This window comes from Penaeus monodon, chromosome 5 (assembly GCF_015228065.2).
Source record: "Penaeus monodon isolate SGIC_2016 chromosome 5, NSTDA_Pmon_1, whole genome shotgun sequence".
Taxonomy (NCBI): domain Eukaryota; kingdom Metazoa; phylum Arthropoda; class Malacostraca; order Decapoda; family Penaeidae; genus Penaeus; species Penaeus monodon.
In genome coordinates this window covers 20746442-20753941 of record NC_051390.1, presented here as the reverse complement: position 1 = coordinate 20753941, position 7500 = coordinate 20746442, and the positions used below count along the sequence as shown (strand labels likewise).

Here is a 7500-nt window from a genome sequence, read left to right as displayed (position 1 = left end):
CGTTCGGCGCGGCGTCGTCGGTCTCCAGCCGGGCGGAAACGGAGCCGCGGCGCTGGAAGTGATCCGATTCCTCCTACGGAAGCCAGCCAGGACTAGACTCCGGTTTTTTATCTCCCTTTTGATTGTTCTAAATTGACCGGCATAAAATGGCGGAATTGGCTTATTGTACGCGGACGTGATCGATTGGGTCGCGCTAATTGGTTTGGCGGGAAACCTTAATTAGATTGAATTCTGGAGGTAGTGATTTTCGTTGTTAGGACTTTTGATGTTGATATGATTGATGGCTTAACCCTACATGCGGAACTTTAAATCTCGGGGGTGAATACGATTCCGTAATCCTTGTTTCGTAAGGCAGTACGTATTACCTGATGAAACGTATTACTTCACAATATCAGTTCCGTTAACGGTTTCAGAATTTTGAGTCCCTGAATTTCATTTTCTTTGACCAAGCGGCAATATAGACACAGAATGGGTTATTCTGTCATCGAATGGCAGTTTTGACGGAGTAAGCTTTCTTTCCAAAGGGATTTTGGGTCCGTTGGAAAAATTGTATCTCCCACCAAAAAGATCGTTTTATTTTTTTCCGTGAGACTAGAAAAGAAATCGAGACACTTGTTTTTTCAGGAAAAGTTGTGATTTCGTTATGTATTCTGTACGTTAGTGTCGTTGTATGTATGTGTTGTTTGTGTCCTTGTGTGTGTGTGTGCGTGTGTGCGTGTGTGTGTGTGTGTGTGTGTGTGTGTGTGTGTGTGTGTGTGTGTGTTTTGAATGTATATTCGCGTGAACTACACATGCTTAGGTTGAAGGCAAAGGCAGTGCATATTACAGTTTTGCGGAAATGCGGGCCCATTCGTGTGGTGGTTGTCCGGGATCCATGTTTGCAGGTCGACCATAATGCACGTGTTAATTGGGGCACTGAGCATTTCTGCAACAAGCATTGTGCAAGCCGAATGTTTAAGCTTACTTCATGTTTATTGAAATGATGTTTTTATTGATCAGGCACTGGCCGTAGAAACAGACGGGCGGGGGATATTTGTATGAGGACTGTCATTGTTGATTACCAGTGATTACCTGCGACCACCTGCTTCTTCTGACGACATCCATTGGGGCGGAGGAAGTGGCGGTTTAATCACATCGAAAACGATAGTAAATCACGTTAATATTATAGCGAGCTGTGCTGACGATGGCAGTGTTATGAAGACTGGTTGGAGAGCAGGGGTGGAAAAACTGAAGGAGGGGGAGGGGTAATGGGGGGGGGGGGATTCAGGTAGGTTGGAGAATACCTGGTCCTCCTGTCTCTCCCCATTCTCCTCCCCCTCCCTCTCCCCTCCCCCATCCCGGTCCCAGCACACGCACGCTCGCACACCGGTACCGTGGTCTCCCGAGCCATTCCCGTCCGTGGCTTAGTGTTAGCCAAGCCTCCTCGTGCGATGGTTGTGTGTGCTCTGCGCTCCCGAGAAGTGGAATAAGTTTTGTGACTATTACTGCCTTTTTTCCGATTTCCTTTGCGTCTTCTAAACCGGTTGGAGCGAAGACAGGAGATCGTTACGGAATCAGTTGAGGGCCGGTCGTGAGTGAATTCGCATACTGAGCTTGATATTCTTGAGGTGGTTTTAACCCGGTGGAAAATGACAGTATAGTATTTAACTGCATCTGGATTATATCTTACCCCTGCACCGCCTAAGACAGCCCTGAGGAAACTCCAGTAACTTTCAGGTAAGATTTTTTTTCGAGATTTGTTTACGGCGCAATTATTGGGTAATTATTTATGATTAGGTTCGCCCTCCCTATTCTCTGAAATTTAGGACACGACAGAAGTGCTCTCGGGGCTGGATGACACCAAGGTCATAATCTCAAAGTTAGTGTTGCTGCCCCTTCAAAGTTAAAGAAAAATAAATAAATAAGAATAAGAATTTCAGCCTGGTTTTCGGCTCGATTGTGTCAGTCTTGCCTTGCTCCTGACGGTCGTTGCCGAGGGACGGGAAGATATCGGGGTACAGGTGTGTTCTACGTCCGTTAGGGTCGTCCTTTCTCCCTCCCACTCCGCCGCTCGCTGCTCCCAACCCCCTCACCTGGCCCCCTCGCTGCTCTATTGCCTTACGATTTACGAGAACTTTGGGTGCCTTGGTGTTTGGTGCTCGCGTGTGCTGTTCAGACCTATGGTGAACTCATCCAACTATGGGGAGTTTTATTTGCATGCTTTACATTGAACCCCACTAGCAGGTGATTTTTAGCCCGATGCAACCTATTTGCACCATGATTTTGAACCTTACTGGCATTATTTTGCATTGTGTTAGGTATATCATAGGTAGCTAACACTTCTTTTTATTAACTTAGTCGATTTGGGTTCACGCATGTCTTCTTTCGTTGTAGACATCGCGGAACGTTTATACTCTCTATTTGATTGACAGCCGGCCTTTGGAACGGGTCTCCGCATACCTGCGTTGCTGTGGGATATGGCGTTTCTAGCGCGCCTACAGCGTACAAAGGCCGTCGCAATAGTAGCAACTACAGTTTCCGAATGTCACATGATAAACAACTCTCTCATATGTTGTAAAGCATGGATTTCCTCCTATTCTGTACAGGATCGTTTTTTCGACCCTCCTTCCCCTTCCCATACCCCTATGTTCGTCAGTCATGAGGAAATGTCAGTGTCAAAGCGATACTATCACTTTCGAATCCCTTCTTAGTAACATTTGCGGGTGAGAGGGGGAAGGGGGACTTTTATGCCGAGGGATAGAATAACAAATGAATAGTAGTGGCTGTATGGAATTTGTGTTAAGGTTACTCCATTTCTAAGAAGAGAGAAGGGCGGAACATGTGTCGCCATCAAGGTCATGACGTCATACAGCACAGTGTATGTTTTTACTATCATTTTTCAGAGTATTCTCATTAGAACGCTTGGGTGCACGGATGGAGTATCAAGGAAGAAAGACAGAAAGGAGTATAATATAAGTGGGGAAAATTATTTAAAAACGCTGTCAACAACCAAATAAGTCGCATACCCTCTTTAAGCATGAGAGGTCATCCCAGGCTAGGCCAGTGCCCCCACTCGAAGTTCCTGCCAACACTGCGCCGACGAGGCTGAAGTTGCGGTATTCCAAGTTGGCTTGATGCGGAGTCCACGTTGCCTTATTCATTCATGTCCCGATCGAACCATAATCAGGTTTTAGCAGCCCCTCATTTTCCCTGTGTGATAAACTGGCCCCGTGGACTTTGCACGTGACCGGTTGACGAATAGAAAGTAAATGACTCGCGCATGTTATAAAGGTTGAAGTAAATATGAACTGCTTTGCGATGCAAGGGATATCACTGACGCGTTTTGTTGTTTGGTCTCTATCAAAATTATGTAATTCTAATAAAGATATAACATCATAATGCATCATTTCACTCGCTTACCTTGTCAAATTTCTCATTCCCACTTATTCATCTGTTTCATGGTCTTGCAGTGAAGGAATCGCATCATTGATTATGGTGGCCAACATAGGATTCTTCATTTACCATTCATTTATACTGCGAGGTTATATCGCTATTATATGGAACGGGCAAAAGTTGTTCAAATATATTCGATAAAACATGCGGAACTTTCAAATTTTAAGGATTACAAATACTTGACTGAACTTGTCAACAAGAGAATACCGGTATAACAAGCCCTGAGTGAAATTCATATTTCAGTAGTATATATAAAACAAAGTATTATTTCTAAATACCGTTTTACGCTTCGACTTTTACCAATATGTCTGTGTTTAATATCCTTACCCAAGATCTTTCTGATGTAAGGTATTGCACTTTCGTTTTGAAACTAAACGTTGAGATTATGCTTAGCTTTGATTACAATTGAGACTGATACATTACAACACCCAAAGTCATGCCTCTTTGATGCTTGGTTCTTACCTGGCTTTGGTCGCTGCTAAGCTAATTGGTCCATGAAAGAACATGTTGCGACACGTATGAAATCGTTAGTTGAAATGTAAACAGACCTATAGGATCTTGTTATAAGTGTTTACAATCCACCTTTTATATACGGCAAATAACGTTCATGTCAAGATCTTCTCGTTATGCTAGTTTACTGCAAGTTATAGACATTTTTTAAGCATAGAAATTCCTCGAATAGATTCATCATCCCCTCGTGTGTTTAACCGGTGTGAGGCAAGTGGTGTACGCGATATATGATATATGCAAGTACCACAATAGAAAATATCATTGTCGTGACAAGACAATAGGATGTCTTGTAAATTTAACTGCGATGACAAAGTATTTGTTGTCCTGCCGAGGAAGTCGGAAGGGAGGAGAGGGGGGAGGGTGACAGATCTTCCACATGGTACACACTTAAAAGGTCACGGATCAGAAATTAATCCAGCCTCGTCCATTCCTTCGTCCACGCTTCGTTATTTTTCTTTTCCTTCTTATCCCACTTCCTTTTCCTGACCTCCCTTCTTCCTTCATCTCCTCCTAATCCTCCTCGACTTCCTCCTAATCCTAATCCACCTCCTCTTTCTCCTCCACCTTTCCTCCTCCTCCTCCTCCTCCTCCTCCTCTCCTCTCCTCTTCTTCTTCTTCCTACTCCTCCCCCTTCCCCTCCTCCCCCCTCTCCTCCTCCCCTCCTCCTCCCTTCTCCTCATCCTCATCCTCCTCTTCCTCTTCCTCCTTCTCTTCCTCCTCCTCCTCCTCCTTCCTCCTCCCCCCCCCATTACCCCAACAATAGGTAGTCGGTGCCCACTACGCCTACACGCCCAGCACTGCTCTCCGCGACGCAGCTTCATTCAGTAGGAGGTTCCGAGGATCATGCGCAACTCTCCAGTGCCGCCATGACTCGCATGATAAGAGGAGACGCCTCTCACCCTCCGTGGCTTTCTTCTGTTCCTAATATACTACCCGTTCCATGAGCTGGGAATTATTAACCACGATCTTCACTGTCTCCTCTCACAGGCCGAATGGATTACAGAAAAGTTATCCCGGTTATATGTTGTGCTTGTCGATATGATTCACCTGTACCGGACGTGCTGACTGGAACGGCTGATGTTTGAGAATAATGGCGTTTTTTTGTTATTTATTCTTGTGTTATTGTTGGAGCGAAAATATTTCCTGTTTACATAACAGTTCACAGCCGAGATTGTTGACGCAGAGAGAATGAGATTCAAATTCAAATTCAAAACACTATACCGTTAATAATATGACAATGTGAGGTAAGCGTAAAGAATATAAAGTACATATATAGAATAATTATTTAACAAAATATTTAACCTCATGCCTTCGTTTTTTTCCCTACCTCTGCTCTTCTTTTCTCTTGTCTCCTTGCAGCTTCTTTCTTCTCCTCTATCATACCTCTCTAACTCCTTCCCTTTCTCGCTGCCATCCCCTATACTCCTCTCTTCTTGTTTCCTCCTTCCTTCCTTTCCCACTCCTTTCTTCATCGTCGGCCTCGCCTGCCTCTGACCTCATCAGCAGTATTGTCATTCATGCGATGACGTCACGGTTTCTTTGCCTTTCGAGGAACGCATGAATGACGTCATCCGACCAAACGTAGCATACAGCGGAAGGGGGCGTGAGGTTAGGAGGCATTAGGAGGCATTCTCTCTGCCTAGGGAACAGAGAGCTCCGAGGGTGATCAGCTCGGGTCGTAAAGCTGAGCCAAGGCGGTGGAAAACAGTGGGAGGAAACTCTCACCTTGACTGTAACTCCGAACAGGTCTCTGGGAGGATCAGGTTTTGCTGCTGTTCCTTGCCACTCCCTCTGTGCCCCCTTCCCTGTCCCTTCCCTACCCCCTGCCCCTGCTGAGCTGTCCTCCCCTCGCGATGTCATCAACCTCGCCTCTAGCTAAGGATCGCTCAGACTCTGGAAACAGGATATTTTCCTTTATTTTGAAAAAGGAGGCCAGAAAGGATGTTAATCCCGGAGCCGCCTCCACCGCACGGCAAGTAGGATAAACAGATCTGGGGGGGGAGAGGGAGCGGGAGGAGGGGCATGGTCGGCGCTCTGTCTTAGTGGCGGTTGGGGGGGGGGGGGGTCGTTGGGCAGAGACCTTGCCTCGGAGAACCTGCTTTCTCGGCATTCTCTCTCTCTCTCTCTCTCTCTCTCTCTCTCTCTCTCTCTCTCTCTCTCTCTCTCTCTCTCTCTCTCTCTCTCTCTCTCTCTATATATATATATATATATATATATATATATATATATATATATATATATATATATATATATGTATGTATATATGTATATGTGTGTGTGTGTGTGTGTGTAGGTATGTATGCATATACACATATATATATACTTATATAATATATATGTATAATATATTATATACATATATATATACATACATACTAGTCTATATATACATATACATGTGTATATGTGTATATATATTTATATATATATAATATATATAAATGTATAATAAATGTTATATATATGGATATATATATATAATATATATATATTATATATATATAATATATATATGTATATATATATACATACATATAATAATATATATATAATATATATATAATATATATATAATATATATATAATATATATATATATATATATAACTATTATATATATATAATATATATATATATTATATATTATATAATATATTATATATTATATAATATATTTATGTGTGATGTATATTTATTTAGTATATTATAGTATATATAATATTTATTTATTATTATATATAAATATTTTTTGGTTTCGTCGTATTAGGGTGTTATAGTGAATATATATAATTTCTTTTTGTGAGTTTGTGGAGGAAAAAATATGTTTTAATAGATGTTACATCTGTAAAAGGACGGCGTGTGCAATGCCCTGTCCGATGAGTATTCACTGCGTCGGTTTTAATCCATTGCACTTTTCATTTGCAGTATTGATGTTTCCCCTTTATGAGGGCATTTGGTATATGCCTTTAACAAACACACGTTCGCGCACGCTGGCTTCCCACTCACCCTCCCAGACACCCACATACACTTAAACTTATCTGATCAGAGGAACTGTAGACTATCCCATTCCTCGCTTGCACTGGTGGATATCGCTGAGTGACCTATTCCTGGTGTTCCCCTCTCACTTACACTAGAGAGGCCCTTTAACCTGTCCTGGACAAGCTAGTATGGAAGATGATGAATAGATATCGGCAAGAAAATGAGGAACTACAGACTTTTTTTATTGAAGTGAAGGTGCGCTTCAGTTGGCGATGATTGGTTGAGTGTAACGCAGCTCTATAATATCGTTATATTTCAAGAGTTATGGCCAAGTCAGTTATTAGATAATTATCATCGCCAACTTCCGTCAGTCAGAACGAACTTGTCAACTGCAACATACACGCGGTGTGTATGAAAGTGTTAATGGCAGAATGGTCTAAATGAAGAACGAATACACCTGAGCTGTATATTCATTGACGGCAGTGCGGGTGGTTTTGCTGTTTTGCGCGGCTGCTTTGTTTGTTTGCGAGGACTAATTAGGTTATATATTCTTTTGATATGCTCGTTTATGTAAACATGC

At 42.7% G+C, this 7500-nt stretch overlaps 1 protein-coding gene across 2 annotated transcripts in view; it reads left to right on the top strand.

The window, feature by feature from the left end:
• The first annotated feature begins 1390 nt into the window (after positions 1-1390).
• Positions 1391-7500, top strand: part of LOC119573073 (transmembrane protein 268-like) — a 66073-nt gene continuing 59963 nt past the window's right edge. For both annotated transcript variants that reach the window (XM_037920094.1, XM_037920095.1), the window contains exon 1: positions 1391-1716. The gene's annotated coding sequence lies outside the window, so the exon portion shown is untranslated. The remainder of the gene's footprint in view (positions 1717-7500) is intronic.